Raw genomic sequence first — 18538 nt, forward strand, 5'->3', positions numbered from 1 at the left:
ATACATATACACACAAACTAGACATACGCCTGTTATGTTTATATGTATAATACATACATTCACACTTTCATATGGTTGCCAAATAAAGTTTTTCATTAGTGCATCCTCATTGCTACCGCAGTGAACAAAAGACAAAAACTCTTGCACTGATTAAGCTTATATTTAATTATATAGATAAGCAACAAAGTATTCCCAGAACCAAAGGAATGATCAAAAATATAATTACGATTAGCTCCAATTAACAGCTATAAATCATGGAATTACAATGACTTTGTTCTTGCTTTGGCAGCACATATACCAAAACTGAAATGACACAGAGAAAATAAGCATGGCCCAATACAAGGCTGAGAAGCAAATTCGTGTTGTTCCATATTAAGAAAAAAAGAAAATGGTAACTATATGTGGGGATAGATATTTTCATTAGCTTGATTGTGCCAATTATTTTACAATGCATATGTATATCAAAACAAGTTGCACACCTGAAATATATACAGTCTTTATTTGTCAATTATACATCAACAAAGATGAGAAAAAATATTTTACTTATGCTGCTACCACTATTCATTCTGCCATGACAAATATGGCGTACCAACATTTATATTGTTCCATTTACTATGCTCCTTTATATATGTCATCAGGCTCATATTCTCAACAACCTGAATAGGTATATATTGTTATCGCCCTTTTATTGATAAGAAAAGAAAGGCTCAGAGCTTATCAATGTCTGATATCTAAAAGAAGGTAATGGGAATAGCAGTAAATATAAAGAAAGAGCAATGTCTGTATATAAGACAATTAGTTCAAAAGGCATATTGTATTTGGATATGTTAGGTGCTAAAAATACAAATATAGATATGATTTTAAGACCTATGTTCTAGATATATATGGAAACAATAATTATGACATAACATAATATATGGTAAGTTATACATTGTTGAAGGTAAGTGGAAATGACTCATTACCAAATCTTAAAATATACTTAAAAACTTTTTTAAATGTTTATTTATTTTTAAGAGATATAGATGGGGGGTGGGGAAGGGCAGAGAGAGAGGGAGACACAGAATCTGAAGAAGGCTCCAGGCTCCGAGCTGTCAGCAGAGAGCCTGACAGGGGGCTTGAGCCCACGAACTGTGAAATCATGACCTGAGCCGAAGTCAAGTGCCCCTAACTTAAAATAAAGTCTAAAAAATAATGATGACATTAGTTATTTTAACTTTGGTAACTGTACATACTTACTTTCTTTTTCTTTTTCTTTTTAACGTTTATTTATTTTTGAGACAGAGAGAGACAAAGCATGAGTGGGGGAGGGTCAGAGAAAGAGGGAGACACAGAATCTGAAACACGCTCCAGGCTCTGAACTGTCAGTACAGAGCCCAACGTGGCGCTCAAACTCACAGACGGCAAGATCATGACCTGAGCCAAAGTCGGACGCTTAACCGACTGAGCCACTCAGGCGCCCCCCCCCCTTTTTTTTTTTAATTTGAGAGAGAGAGACAGAGACAGAGACAGAAAGAGAAAGAGAGAGAAAGAGTGCTCAGAGGAGAGGGGCAGAGGGAGAGAGAAAGAATCCTAAGCAGGATACATGCTCCGCGTGGAGCCCTTTGTGGGCTTTCTTCCCATGATCCTGGAATCATGCCCTGAGCTGAAATCAAGAGGCGAACACTCAACCAACTGAGGCGCCCCAGTAACTGTACATAAATTATATATATATATATATATACATATATATATATACACATATATATAATTAGGTATAGATTAGATAGATTAGATCAATTATATATATATATATATACATATGTATGTATATATATGTATGTATATATATGTATATATACATACATATATATAATTAGGTATAGATTAGATAGATTAGATCAATTATATATATATGTATATATATACATATATATATGTACATATATATACATATATATATAATTAGATATAGACCAAGCATCAGAGCACTAGAGAAAGAAAAGAGGTAAGAAAAGAGAAAGAGAAAGAGAGAGAAAATACATTACTACTTCTTAACTCAAGTTATTACAAATGATTAAATTTAATAAAGACTAAAGCATTTTACAAAATAATGAAATAAAAAATAATTCAGCTTATTTTTTTCTGAAATTGGGGGTGGTAATTTAATCTTCTGTAGTAATTACAAAGAAGAGAAGAGCCACAATTCTTACCAAAATTTGATGGATAGCTGCCAAGTACGCTGGCATCTGGTTTACATTGTCTTCCTTTTTGCTTTTGTTTTTTACAGTCTTTTAATATCTTTATACTGATAGCTCTTTCAATGATCAATAATTAGAATAACAGGATTAAATCACCAAACACTTGAGTAGCTGACAACATGAAATAGAAATACACACTACAATGAAATAACTAGCATTGGAAAAAATAAAATTATAAAAATTCATTCAAATGATAGAATAGATACAATTAATATCAAGAGAGAAAGATGATAAAACATTTTGACTACTTAAAATAACAAGAGTCTAGAGAAAAAAATTGCTTTTGAGAAAATGCAATTGATAATATAACTTCCAAGTTGAAAAAAGGAATTGTCTGTGTATCAGTAAACTGGACAAAGTGAGAATATCTAGATGCAAACATAAAAAGATATAAATAGAAATAATAGATATTTAGATAGATAGATAACAGCAAAGAGATGGGAATTGGGAGAGGACATTCAGTTATGTGAAAGATAGACATAGAAAGAAAACACTCACAGACTTGGGGTTGTAAAAGTCAGAAGCACTGGATTTATCTCAAGAACTTAGAAAAAGCAGGGGCGCCTGGGTGACTCAGTCGGTTCAGCATCCGACTTCAGCTCAGGTCATGATCTCACACTCCGTGAGCCCAAGCCCAGTGTTGGGCTCTGTGCTGATAGCTCAGAGCCTGGAGCCTGCTTCAGATTCTGTGTCTCCCTCTCTCTCTGCCCCTCCCCTGCTCATGCTCTGTCTCTCTCTGTCTCAAAAATGAATAATAATAAAAAAATTAAAGAAAGAACTTAGAAAAAGCAACAAAAATTAGGAAAAAAAATGATACATATGTGCACAGTGATTAGGAGCATATTCCGAAAAGAAAGTCCAGAAATCAAGCTAAGAGGTGGTTAGTTCTTTGAAAAGATCAATAAAATTGACAAACTTTCGAGATGGATGTCACCTAAACTTTTGTAATTATTTCCAATATACACATCTATCAACTCATTATGTTTTATATCTTAAACAAATACAATGTTATATAACAAGTAAATCTCAACAAAACTGGACACAATGAATAAAATTGAGAAAACACTGGAAAAATTGTTTTAAAAAATAAGAGAAGGAACAAATACCAAAAATCAGGACTAAAAATGAGAAGCAATTATACACCAGGTGCCAGCAATCCTTTTTTCCTTTTTTAAAGGATCAGATGGTAAATATTTTAGGCTTCTTGTTGTCACAACTCAACCTCTTGGTCTAACTACTCAAACTGTTTCTGCTGTTGTGGCATAAAAATAGTTATAGACAATATGTAAATGATTGACCATGGCTATGTTCCAGAACGCTTTATTTATAAAAACTGGCTGACTCACAGGCCACAAGTTGCTGACTGCAGTTTTTTTTTAAGAGAATTCAAGAGTAATTAATATTGCATGTCAACTACACTCAAAGAGCAAAATTTTTAAAAATTTAAAAATAAAATGAATAGGTTTCTTTTTAAGAAATATATAATTCAAGAAACTTATAAACTACTTTTGTGGATAATATATATACTAAAAGATAAATCAGGACATATTAAAACTTTTAGCACAATAAATTTGAAATGTACATAAAATACACAATTGTCTAGAACATGTATTTTTCCAAAAGTAACCTAAAGTTAAATAGAAAAGCAGAATTGTCTATAGCAAATCCATTCATCTCATAAAGATCATTTCCCGCCTTGATGGCTTTACTGGTAGATTGTTCTAAACATGAGGCAATAATTCCAATATTACATATAATTTTTTGAGCATAAAGCAGGAGGGAATACATTCCAATTCTCTTTATTTATTTAATTTATTTTTTAAGACAGAGAGCAGTCAGGGAGGGGCAGAGGGAGACTGGGAGACAGAATCCAAAGCAGGCTTCACACTGTCAGTGCAGAACCCAATGCAAGGCTCAAACTCACCAACTGTGAGATCATGACCGGAGCCAAAATCAAGCGTCAGACACTCAACCAACTGAGCCAACCAGGCACCCCATTCTAATTCTTTTTATGAAGCTACGCTAACCTTGATATCAAAACTTCCCAGGCTGGTAAAAGAAAATTAAAGTCAATCTAATTTATTTTTTTAAAAAAGAAAATCTTAAAGATTATCAAGCATAAATCAACAATGCATTTAAAAAAAATGTGGCATCATGGACAAAAAGATTTATTCCAACAAACCGTGGAAAGCAATGGTGGCTTCATACGAAATTATCAATCAATGTGTTGCACTGAAACAAAAGAATTAACAAAATTATAAGCTTACTTTATGCCATGGTCTTAAACAAAATAAACCTTATATTTATCAACCTACAAATAATGGAGAATATGCTGAACTTGATGAAGTCTGTTTTCAAAAATCCTTTGAAAAACATAATACTTAATGATGAAATGCTAAAATATTTCCTTTGAGATTGGGGATAAGATAAACATAAATATCATAAATAATTCTAAATTTATCATATTGGAGATCTTAGACATGGTGGCAAGATTTTTTAAATTAAGAAAATGATTAGAAAAGGGAGAACAAATGGTCATATCATGGAAGCTATTTTTATGCACACAGAAAATTCAAAGAATCATTAGATATGTTGTGCTAATTAATAACAACTTTTACCAAGATTCTTTGACACAAACTCATATGTGAAAATCAACTGCATTTCTATATATGAGCTACAAACACTAAGTAAAATACCACAGATACAACAATAGAATTCTAAAATCAAGTTATTAAGAATAAGCCTAACAAAAAGTCTTCCAGATCTTCTAGAAAACAACAAAAAGCTTATTGACAATAATTAAAGATGACACAAATGCATTGAGAGTTTTGCCATTATTAGGTTGGAAAAGAAGTTAAAGAAGTCAAAGAAGTCATTTCTCCTCTAAATTCTTCTTTATCATCAATCCATCCCAAGCAAAAGCTCGGCAAGATTTTATTTAAATATCAAGCTAATTCAATAAGAAATGTTAAATATAAAAATGTCCACTATGTAGTATGTAGTTTCTTAAAGAAAATAATAAATTGGGGACTGTATTATAAAATATAAAAATACAGTGTGGTATTAGAAAAACAATAGATAAATAGATCAATGGAATGGAATATATAGACCATAATAAGAAAAATGCTTATATGGCACATGGTATTTGGGAGAAGTGATACCATAGGTCAGTGATGCAACATGGATTTGTCAAGAAGTGGTGCTGGTAAAACTGATTATGCCAATGAAAAACAATTAAATTGACCTCTTAACTCACACCGTATATAACAAATTCTCCTTCAGAGAATAAATATTTAACGTAAAAGGTAGGCAAGAATTGCATAAAAATAAAGAAAAATGCATTCTACGTGTGCTTTATGAAAGGTGAAATCTAAGTGCTCAACCTGTATGTAATCAGAAAAATGCACATGAAAATGTTATTAGATATTGTATACACAACAGCTTGATACAAATGAAAGTCTTACAATAGCAACTTTTGGCAAAGATAGAATATTAAGAATTTTGTATTTTTAAATGCTGAGAATGGAAATTGCTATTTCCATTTTTGTAAAGAATTTTGCATTACCTACTAATATTGAAGATAATTATATACTCTGATCAGGAAGTGAATTCTAATCCTAGGTTTACATGTATATGTTCATTAAGAAGAATAAAACAGAACATTTACAGAGTCAATCATATACTCAAAACAAAAAAAAAAAACTAAGACACCAGCCACATTCAATATATTTTAAATGTTTTCAGTTATTGTCTTTGAGAGTGTGTGAGTAAGGGAGGAGCAGAGAGAGAGAGAGAGAAGGGGGACAGAGGATGTGAAGCCGACTCTGTGCTGACAGCAGAGAGCCCCATGAGGGGCTGGAACTCAAGAACAGTGAGATCATGACCTGAGCTGAAGTCCAAGGTTCAACTGACTGAGCCGCCCAGGCACCCCTACATTCAATGTTTTAAACTACTGTTGGTTACACAGGCATTTGCTTTAAGGTTATTATAGTCATAGTATATAATATATATTATATGATCCCTGTATTATTTCATATATACGCTTATATAGAGAGTAAAATAACCTTGGTTTACAGGCATAATGCATTCCAGAAACACATTTGTAATTCAAAGCACTTGCATATCAAAGCGAACTTTAAAAACTGTTGGCTCCCTTGCGATCATGTGATGTTCAGCGTCATGTACTAGTTGTATTGTAAGACATAGCTTGTTCACCTTCCAGGTGGGGCCGGGAGCCACCATGTCCCACTGCTCCAAGCAGCCCTTCCTGGCCGCTGCATGAGTGCGACATCCCCTCCCCCAGCCCAATCAGGGCTGCAGCCCAGCCCCCGCCCGTCCTGTCCAAACTCCTGGGCCTCCGTCCCCCAGGGTCTTGACTCCCCCCCCCCCCACACCCAAGTTAGGACCTCCCCGGCCTCTTCCCCCACCCCTGCCCCTCCCCAGCCCAGCCCCTCCCAGGGGTCCCTGCCTCCCCTCTTGTGCTCCTGCCCTGTCCTGCGAATAATGACCCCATTGGTGTATTGTAAAACATAGCTTGTTTATTATGTTAAAATCTATTAGAAATGTTTGCTCATCTTGTGTAACACTTGCAGAACAAGTTACTCGCAATCCAAAGTTTTACTTTATATGAAAGTAAAATATACTAAGCAAATTGTATCTAAGGGAAATATATATATCAACAGGCATATCAGAAAAAAAAGTAGAATTTGTGGCAAAAAAGGGAAACACTTATAAAGGAAAAAAAAGAGTATTTCATATTTATAAAAGTACATGGATTAGCCAACATTGATACCAGAAACATTTACCTAAATGGAGATAAATTAAATGGAGTACATAGGAAAAAACGGGTCTTAAATTTCAATTTCACTAAGCAGAAAAGACTTATGTGGATGCTTTTAATACACACACATGCACACACACACACACATATTTTGCTATGCTTTTTGTTCTCTTTTTCTCCCACCAAACAATGTGTCTTCACCATATTTCCATTATTCATATTAAAAATTGTACAGATTCAGTTCAGGAGGTCTCATCTGAGGACATTTACCTGTCACTCAGCTGTCTCAGTACGCTGGGGCTCTGCCCAGCTGTTTCCTGATAATTTTATTCTTTTCTTCCTGGGTTAGAGCCGATGTTTTCTGAATGCTCTACATCCTTTATAATATATTACTCTTATATTCATGGAACATAGTACTAAGTAAGTTTCTCCAAAACAGGTGCACAGAAGGAAAATAGTTTGAATATCTAAAAAAGTTTGTTTGTTTTTTTAACTCTTGAAAAAAATTGGTTGACTATGTTTACAGTCTTAAAATAATTTTCCTCTCAAATTTGGAGATTTTATATGTTATCTCTGATACAAAGTGTTGATGGTAAAAGTTGTTCCCTAAACTATCCACATTGCTCTTAAGGGGACAGATGGTGGTTTTCCATTTCTCTCAGACATAATGTTACATTTGGCAACATATATTGATCAAGTGGTTACATTGTGGAAGTTTTATTTTATTATTTTTTTTCTGATGCCCAAATCTACAAGAGAATCACCAGGTCATTCCAGATACTGTTCAAATTATTTAACAAATTTTCTCTGGGCCTTTGCTACTGATGTTCACTACCGGTTGTTCTTTATGATTTATGGGGTTCTGCTTTTATTGGTTCTTGTCAAAGATTCTGCGGTATTGGTTTATTTGCATAGAGTATGACACTAGGTTTTGATGTCCAGCTTAAGCAACTATTTTCTAGACGAAACTTGAATTAAGATTTGTGTTTTTTAAAAATTTTTAAAATGTTTTTTATTTATTCTTGAGAGAGAGAGACAGAGACAGAGAACGAGTCAGGGAGGGGCAGAGTGAGAGAGGGACACAGAATCAGAAGCAGGCTCCAGGCTCTGAGCTGTCAGCACAGAGCCTAACGCGGGGCTGGAACCCACGAACCGTGAGATCATGACCTGAGCCAAGGATGTTTTACTGACTGAGCCACCCAGTTGCCCCTAAAATTTGTGTTTTTAGCCTCACTTTTCACTATCTACTTTTTTTGTTGTTTTTGTTTTGTTTTGCTCACAGCATCCCAAGCAGTTTGGATTCCCCTTCCACTAGAAACCCATATGTGTATGTTCTTGGTGTCTGCCTCCTATACTTCTTTATATTTCCTGATATTCTTTAATCTTCTTTCCTTCTTCCAGAAATTTGTTGAAGCCTCTTGAACGCTTAAGACCTTTCTCATTTCCTATGCTGTTATATTTAATTTCCTTTTGTACTTCATTTACAACTTTGCATAGCTGCATGGGAGATGTAGTCATATTTTTCAAACTAAATGTAAAAATATGTTGTTTTAAAATGTGAATAGCAGTCAAATTTCTAATAATTGAGCAACAGTTGAGGCTATTCATTTAATTTTCATTGACATTTCTCTCTCCACAAGAAAAATTGGTGCTATCTTTCCATAAGACAGTACTAAGAGATAATACCTACTTGTTCAGATATAGAAATACAGTTTTCCAGGAAATTGGAGACCATCTTATACTCAAGATAGACTCCTTCTATAAAAACTCACAATAAACAGCTGTATAGATAAGAATTACTTTTATTTTGCAGCTTAAAAAATAAATTTCAAATAGCTATCCTAATTGGATGTATTATTAATGAAATACCCTTTCTATGATAAAAATTCTTAGAAAGCAGATCAGATTGAATTATCAAAGGTTGCTTACAAAATATGGATTCTACTAAAGGAAGAAAGGCTATTGGCTTTCAATGAGCATTCATTCTGAAAAGGGTGTGATCAGATGTCTCTACAGATGTCCTTATGACTAGTCTATACAGTGTCCCTTTTCTCTTGACAACTCTTCATAATCATTGCCTACTTTATTCTTTCTGTAGACCAGTTCTCTCTGGCCTGATGCTCTTTAGATACATCTATAATTGTGAAAAATTTTAGTAAAAAAAATAAATAAATAAACCTGTTGGTTCACTTTATTTAATTTTATTAGAGAAGTTTAGATAAGATTTTGTGCCAGTGATACAGCTGTGCCGATGTAGTCCAGGTGTATTCCAACCCCACCTTACTGGAATTCAGTCCTAGTCCCATGATTATACTTGAGTGGCCAACAATTGTTTTCCTCCATATTTGTGTGAAATAGTTTTGGATTCCGTTAAAACTTCAGTTGCCATGATGATGTGTAAGTTTCACTTTTGATTTCTTAAAAGTTAACTATATAGCTGACTCTTGGACAACATGGGTGTGAACTGCATAGGTCCACTTTTACGCAGATTTTGTTGTTATTGTTAAATGCAGTAACTGTAATTTCCCCTCCTTATGATTTTCTTAATGACATTTTCTTTTCTCTAGCTTACTCTGTTGTATGAATACAGTATATAATACATATAATATATACAATATGTGTTTACCTACTATATATATTATTGGTAAGGCTTCCAGTCAACAGTAAGCTTTTAGCAGTTAAGTTTTTGGTGAATCAAAAGTTATACATGAATTTTTTATTATGGTAGGGTTCAATGCCCCTCACCCCTGTATTATTCAAAGGTCAACTGTATTTTCATATTTGGTAATATCTTAGTTTTGCATTCAATATTCAATATTCATCTAGTCACTATCATATCCTCCATATTTTTATAGAGGTGAAGTGAAATTTGTGGCTTTTCTAATTTTTACCATGTTTTCTAATAAAAAATCACTCAATGTCAATTTTTTTAATCTATTTTTTTCTGGTTAGAGTCCCCTCTCTAGTTTCTTATATAATCTATCGTTGCCTCAAAACTGATTTAAGTGGTAACAACAATAATCTTAGCTATTTCTCTGTTTCCCACAATAAATGTAGCATCTGAGCCCCACTTCTGAGAAATGTATCACCCTTTAAAATAACATTTATCATTTCTATAACACACCGAAACATTTTGCATACTAAAATAGTAAAACATTCTTGATCACTTTTAATAGTCATATCGTCAGAAACAAGGGACACAGGCTGACTTTCAATGTGAGCATTGGAGCTATCAATACTTATAAAACAATTCTCCTTAAGGAGACGCAAACAATGCAGCACAAGGTCGTTCTATCAGTGAAGGAAGATCAATTCAAAGATGAAATGAACATGAATTTCCATTCTCAGAGCTTTTTTTTTAAAGAAGTTATAAAATGCTAATTCCTGGGTTTAGACTACAGTCTTGCTACATAAGTGTTGCAGATTGGATGTTTGTATCTCCATACATTCATACATTGAAGACCCAGTCCCCAATGTGATGGCATTCGGAGGTGGGTCATTTAAAAGGTAATTAGGTCATTTATGGTGAAACCCTCATGAATAGAATTAGTGCTCTTCACAGGAAAGACACAAGAGAGATGATCTATTTCCACCATGTAAACACATAGCTGTCTGAAACCTTGGAAGTGAGCTCTTATCAATAATTGAATCTGCTGGAACCCTTAATCTTGGACTTGCCAGTCTCTAGAACTGTAAGGGTAAGTTTCTGTTGTTTAAGCAACCCAGTCTGTATTTTCTAAAGCAGCCTGAGCTAAGACCATAAGTCTTCAGAATTTATATATATTTTTAGTCTTTAAAAAATAATTTGTGAGAACATTTGACTGCAAGAAAGCTGCTGTCCATTTCAAATAACACATATTTTACACTGAAAGCCATTTACTTCTTAAACCCAAAGTCTACATTATTGCTTTTATAAATGTTTAGTCTATATTTGGGTATAAATAAAATGTACAATATAAAAGTCATGGGCTCGTGTTTAACATCTCAAAAACTTCTGAAAAAAAAGCTAAAATTCCCCTTTTTTCCATTTTATCTTTTCTGTAATGTTTCTTTATAGTCTTCCAAATTTGATAACTTTTTTTTTTCTATTTGTTACACTATTTTACTTAGAAGGACAAGAGTATAGATCAGGCAAATAATATGTACAAGTTTACTCTCTACCTTGATTACATTCCTGCTTTATTCCAGTTGCCATAAAATGTATTATGTAAAATAGATTTGAAAATATATATTTTACAGTCAACATTTATTTGGTTGTAAAAATAGAAACATCAGAATAAAATATAAATAGATAATAAGCTTTACTTGTGAGCCTCTCCATCTTTTCAAGTGGATCAGGTAGACGGATGGCACTTTAAATAACATGTTAAATTTAGAGAGAGAATACATTAAATAGAAAAGAAAGTAGTGGAAAATAGGAAAGCCTTTCCATTAAGGGTTTCAGATATGAAATGTTCTATTCAGACACAGACTAAGCCTAAAATGAGAGATATTTTTTTTTAACTGAAAGAGCTAGAGAGTAATTAAAGGTAATTGGCATGTTATTATTCTTAAAAGGTTCCCTTTTCTGTGCTAAGAATACCAGGGAACAATTGAATAGATAAAAAGCGAACTATAAATTGCCAAATAGATCTTTTGTATAACAATGCAGCTCTCTAGACAAAAGATATTTCAAAACCATGAAAAAGAGGGAGGTGTATTTGCCTGATTGGCCCCACATCCTTCCTGACCACAGTGAAGTGGCCCCAGATTTTTAAACTCACAGCCTTAGGAGCCATCTTAGTAGGTTAAGAGGGACTCAGAAGTGAATGAGATCAACCTGAGGGAGACCAGTTGGTTGCCAGAATTTAACATTAGGTAAGTAGAAAATCACTTGATAAATGAAATTGAAAGCTGAATAAATACTTTTATTTAAGAATACCTATGGCAGATTGAGGCTGTTAACATTATTGATCCAATCTGGGAAGCCCTCCCTCTTTCCCTTTCTCTATCCAACCCTGCATATTTTTTCTCAGAATTGGATCAATACACGTTCTCATTATGAAGCCATTTATTTACTACCCTACCCTTCAATGAACTCTTTTGTAAAGACTTCTATCCTACCTGCAATCAATCCAGTGGCACACTATTCCTCTCTTTAGTTTCTCAGACCAACTAAGACTCCCTCTAATTAATCTAATCTTAATCTAATTAAAATATAACCCCTTCCTCATGTATTCTCTCTAAAACAAGATTTTTTTTTCCTGATTCATAAATTTACCAAATTCATTTAAAGATAGTTCTTATGAACCTCCACTACTTCCTCTATTTTGAAGGCAAAAGTGGTTTTCCGTGTTTTGTTCATTTGCCTCATCTTTTCTTTATGGCTTCTTTCTTAAAGACTTCAGGTATATTTTATTTATGGGCATCACAACTTGTTAACTAAAAGTTCAGTTGAAGCACTGGAGTAAAAAGGTTTTTTTTCAGGGGCTCCTGGGTGGCTCAGTCGGTTAAGGGTCTGACTCTTGGTTTCCGCTCAGGTCATGATCTCGGTTTGTGAGGTTGGACACTGAGTGGGGCTCTGCCTTGTTGGCACAGAGCCTGCTTGGCATTCTGTCTTTTCCTCTCTCTCTGCCCCTCCCCTACTAGCGCTGTCTCTGTCTCTCTCAAATAATAAGTAAATAAACTTTTAAAAATAAAGCTTTGGTTTTTTTTTTTTTTTTTCATGCTGTACATGGCCCCGGGCATTTATCAGAAGTAAAGGGTTCTTCACTGCAACGGCCCTCCTTATACCACTTTCGTACCACTTAGTTCTGACACTGTTTTTACTGTTCGATTACATGCACTTTCAAATCATTTCTACAGCATTATTGAGATATAATCAACATCCAAAAACATGGCACACATTTAATGTACACAGTTTGTTGAGTTTGGGCACACACAGACACACACACTTGTACTTTCACCACAGTTAAGGTAGTAAACATATCCACAACTTCCAGAAGTTCCCTTGTGTCCTTTTGATTTTTTGTGTGGTAAGAACACTTGAAACCTACCCTCTTAATACACTTTTTAGTGCACAACACTCTACTGTGAACTATAGGCTCCACATTGTACAGCAGATACCCAGAATTTATTCCCCTTGTATAACTATAATTTTGTATTCCTTGAATAATATAAGCCTAAAACGTAGCTCTTGAAACAACTCACAGGATCCAAAATTAAAGTCATGCATGAATGAAAAACTGATTTATATGTGGATATTTTACATTTAATCATCAACTTGATGAGGACAAATTTAATATATTTATTATCAACCACATTATAAGACATAATCATAAGGCACGTTTCTTTCTATGTTCTAGGATTGTGTTGAAGCTTAATGTGGGAAAACAAAGACAAATGTAATTTAGTATTCTATATATTATTGAGCCAAAAGACTATGTCTGAAATTCAGCTGTAGGGGTTCAGAATATGTCACCCCAAAAGGTGTCACTTTGGCATATTGATTATTTTAAATTAAAGGTACTTTGTAGCAATGTGGATGGAACTGGAGAGTGTGATGCTAAGTGAAATAAGCCATACAGAGAAAGACAGAAACCATATGGTTTTACTCTTATGTGGATCCTGAAAAACTTAACAGAAACCCATGGGGAGGGGAAGAAAAAAAAAAGAGGTTAGAGTGGAAGAGAGCCAAAGCATAAGAGACTCTTAAAAACTGAGAACAAACTGAGGGTTGATGGGGGGTGGGAGGGAGGGGAGGGTGGGTGATGGGTATTGAGGAGGGCACCTTTTGGGATGAGCACTGGGTGTTGTATGAAAACCAATCTGACAATAAACTTCATATATTGAAAAAAAAATTAAAGGTACTTGAGAAACAGCTGATATAGAGAAATTCTGACCTTCCTTTGTCTTCCTGAAAGCAGAAGATAAATTTTCCATATAAAAGTTACCTTCCCTGTACCAGGAAGGTAGAAGGCATCCTTACCACCAGAAATGGAATTTAGGGCCAAAAGTCTGCATAAATAAAACTAGTTACTTTTTCTCAACTTTACCACTCTAAGCCCAAATCATGTTGTATTGTTAATTCTTCATAAACTTATTGTTTCTTTGTCTAAAATATATAAAACTCCTGCTTCAGTCATTTCTAGGGGTCTTCTATATGCATGAAATTAATTATATTTTTCTCCTGTTAATATATTTTATTTCAATTTAATTATTCGATCTGGCAAAGAACCTGGAAGGGAGGAAAAGAAAATTTTTCTGCACATACAGTTTGGTGCCCAGTGTGGGGTTGGCCACTGGCTAGTCATTGTTAGCACTGAGGCTGCTATAGCTGAGAGATCTGGGGATCTCTGGCAAGAGCTGGCCCAGGGTAAACATTCTTACCACATCAGTTTTCCATATCTGTGCCTGCAGAGTCCAGTGGAAAAGTAGTAAGAGTGTTTTTTCCTCTTAGCAGAAGAAAATATGAGTATGAACTAGATCCCTCGGTATGGGCACCCTGATAAAGATTTTGTTATGATCATTCTTGTTTCCTACTGATCCCTTTCCTCCCAGAGATGGTGATTGTTTCCTTTTGTCTCTGTCCCTTGTATCTTTTGTCACAAGGTGGGGGACATGCGTGATGGCAGGAATCATAGTGTAGAATGCAGGCATCGATCCGATCCTATAAGCCTGTTGTTCAAGCTGGCCTCACAGACTGGTGAGTTCATGGTTCTTACAAGGCAAGTGTCTATTTAGATATACTTGCTGTGGGTTCCTTGTATAAAAATGAGATGAAGTTCTCCCTTTTTCTGGTTCTATGTTCTGAGAATTTGGCTTTGTGACAACTGAGAATATCCTTTCTGACCTTAACCAGCCAGGAGGGGCAAGTGTCACTTTGCATTTGGCAACCAGCCAAATGAGCTGTGGATCCAAGACAAAAAGAGACAAACAGCATTCTCTTTGACCATGCCAACTGTGAGAAGAGCTGTCTTAAGGGATCCCCGTTTATAACGGGCCTTTATTGTCTCAACCTTCATTGTCTCGGTGCTGGAAAGTCCTCTTCCAGGAGAGGATGCCCAGTGTCACAGATTAGCAGGTCTGTGACTGGAGCTATCTCATATTCTCATGGGAAACTGGAGATACCATTTCCCTAACACCATTCTAACTGCTAGTGACAATGAAGGTCTTTGCTTTCTTAGGCTAACTCTGGGAATTAATTTACTGGATTTTGTAGCTGAATGTTTTGTACCATCTTGGGCATGCTTCTTGCTTCCATGTTGAAGACATGAAGGCTTATTGGCTTGAATCACTATTAAAATTAATGATCTTTGAAGATCTTACTCATCAATAACCAGGCGATGGACCCTTTGAGTTGGAAAAACTTCTATATCTGAAAAAAAAAGTAATGTTACTTATTTTTGAGAGAGAGAGAAAGAGACAGAGCGTGATCAGGGGAGGGGCACAGAGAGAGGGAGCCACAGAATCCAAAGCAAGCTCCAGGCTCTGAGGTGTCAGCACAGAGCACAACACGAGGCTCAAACCCCAGAAGCATGAGATCATGACCTGAGCCAAAGTTGGACACTTAACTGACAGAGCCATCCAGGCGCTCTTCTCTGAAAAATATTTTAGAGAGCTATTATCCTTAACAATTACCTTATTGGTATCTATGGAAAGACCAAATTAAAAAGAGGATGTGAAGGAGTATAATGTCTAACCTTAGGAATTTCCTTAAAAAAATGAAAAACCAGAAATTATAACAAAAATTAAAATCCACATCCGATGTAAGTTCTCCTTCTCACAATTTAGCCCCGTATCCTTAGCAAATTCACTTAGCTCCCCAGTCTCTTCCAGTTTCCCCAGAAATTCCTTGAAACACCCAGCTGCCTTTTTAAATTCTCCGTTCCCTAGAAGATTCACAGAGACCATATCCAGTCCAGGTTCAGGATACAGGTTTTTCATGTAATATTGAGAGGCACAAAGTGGCATTAGCAGAAGCACCCAAGATAGACTGCAGGGCTGACTTTGCTATCTCATACAACTCCTCCTTCTTTCCAGGGCTCTGTAATCAGGCTCTACCAGCTTCAGGCCTTCCTATGAAATAATCTTTTTGGATGTATCCTGCACCTCCCACTGTAAAGAATCCAAGTCCCCTAGATAGCAGCAGATATATTAAATTTTAAAGCCCTTTTACTTTGACTTTCAGAAGATCCTACCAAATTTAGAGAAGAATTAGAAACATTAGTGACCATTTACATCCCTACTCACAGGGATTTTGGCTACTGAGGAATGTTCTTCCCATCTATGATTATACTGTAGTTAGCAGAGCAAGCCAGCTAGCCCTCTGGGAAAACTTACCTCAAGAGGAAACAAATGACCAGAATTTTCCCTTGCTTTACAACAAATGATCAGGAAATGGATCACCTGGAGGCTGACGTTCAGGGGCTGAAGGAAGTAATAGTAAGGGTTTTCCTTGCTAAGATGAATTGGTCCAATAATGAACTGTAAATTCAGGAATAAAAAGGAGGGAATATTTAAAGGTCTTTGCTGAATTCTTTATACAGGCTTTTTAAAGGAATACTGCATTAAGCCCTAAAGCTCTAGAACATAGAAATCTTTTGATTTCCACCTTAGCAAGAAATCTTCTCCCTGATAAAATGACACAAATTATCTGACCTTGTCTTAGAACGCAGTCTTCACAAAACCAGAAACGCAGCTCTAGAAACAAAGTCTGTCTATCTTTAACAACCTTAAAACCTCCTCTATTCATCTCAAAATTATTTCAGATATTATAAAAGATCAAGACATTGAAATAGAATTATTCTAATAAAGAAGGAAAAACTTACACAGTAATTACTCTAGATTTCTAATAATAGGCAAATAATCCCCAACACTACTAGGGGAAAACTAACATTCTTTCTCTGTTTTTTGAAGATACAAAATTGACCATGTATTTGAATTAGAAACATCCAGGAGATAATTAACACACCACCCACAATCCCCTAAAACTGAAGAAAGAAAGAAAGAAAGAAAGAAAGAAAGAAAGAAAGAAAGAAAGAAAGAGAAAGAGGGAGAGAGAGAGAAAGAAGGAGAGAGAGAAAGAAATAGAGAAAAAAAGAAACAATTAAAAGCAAACTCTTGGAGCACCTAGGTGGTTCAGCCAGTTAATCGTCCCACTCCTGGTTTTGGCTCAGGTTATAATCTCATGGTTTGTTAGACGGAGCCCTGCATTTGGCTCCACACTGACCTCATGGAGCCTGCTTGAGATTGTCTCTCTCCCTCTCTCTGCCCCTCCCCCACTGATTCTCTCTCTCTCTCTCTCTCTCTCTCTCTCTCTCTCTCTCTCCCTCTCTTTCTCTCAGTCAATTTTTAAAAACCTTTAAAATACAAACTGTTATAAAAGTTTCTTTGCCCAAAATCTAGTCCACAGCATCCATAATATTACTTATCAAGGGCAAATAGAAATCTTAAAAGTCTTCTCCACAATTTTATTTATTTTTTAATGTTTATTTATGTATATATTTTTGAGAGAGAGAACACATGAGTGGGGAAAGTGCAGAGAGAAAGGGAGACAGAATCTGAAGCAGTCTCTGTCAGCTCACCACCCAATTCAGGGCTTGAAATCATGGACCTTGAGATCATGACCTGAGCCAAAGTAGGAACCTTAACTGACTGAGACATCCAGGAACCCCGTCTTCTCTACAATATTAGTAAAATGCTTTAGTCATCTGATCAGGTGGATCTAACTTATTCCAATTGCCAGAAATATTATTTAGATTCAACTGTTATTTATAAACTAGTGAATTGTATTCTTGTACCTGATTCATGGCTAAAATTTTAGAACAAAAGCCATAAGGTCTGTTTTAATCTGTCTGAATGTTTATATATGTCTACAAATGTGTTAACATATGTACATTTTTCTACCTCCAGATGCTATTGACAAAATTAACTTGCTACAAAAAAAAAACCCTGTATTTAATTAGCTTAAAGAAAAATAAACCTTTATCAAATTAAGTATTTATAAATTTTCAGAAATATAATTGAAACTAACCCAAATGCTTTTCAAGTTCTCATGATCTGGGATACTCTTTGGTAAATAGAAATGAGTTTAAGTTTGTTGGCTTTATTAAAGTAGGCATGTCTTTAGAGTTATCAGCATTAAATATAGTGCAGACATACAACTTTTATTCTGTCTGGGTTTATTAGTCAAATAAGTTCATGTTATCTCTGTTAAAAATGCTCTTATTAATTTAATCTATTTTAATATTTTCAATTTTGTCTTGCATCTCTCTGAAGATACACTCCTAAAAAGTTGTTATTTTCTGTATTAACTCTGATTCGTTGGATATGAGTTTCCCTGCTAAGTTTTGTTTCACTCTTTCTTGCTTTTCTTAAAAGTGTGATGACTTTTAACTTTCTTTTTAAGTTTATTTATTTATTTTGAGAGAGGCAGAGAGAGGGAGGGGTGGAGAGAGAGAATCCCATGCAGGATCCCTACTGCCAACGCAGATCCCAAGGCAGGACTCAAACTTAGGAACCGTGAGAACTTGAGCTGACC

General features: G+C 35.1%; 1 pseudogene; it reads left to right on the plus strand.

The window, feature by feature from the left end:
* The first annotated feature begins 277 nt into the window (after positions 1-277).
* On the plus strand, positions 278-377 carry LOC122238255 (annotated as a pseudogene).
* The last annotated feature ends 18161 nt before the right edge of the window (positions 378-18538 follow it).

The sequence above is a fragment of the Panthera tigris genome, chromosome B1 (genome assembly GCF_018350195.1).
Source record: "Panthera tigris isolate Pti1 chromosome B1, P.tigris_Pti1_mat1.1, whole genome shotgun sequence".
In the NCBI taxonomy this organism is placed as follows: Eukaryota; Metazoa; Chordata; class Mammalia; order Carnivora; family Felidae; genus Panthera; species Panthera tigris.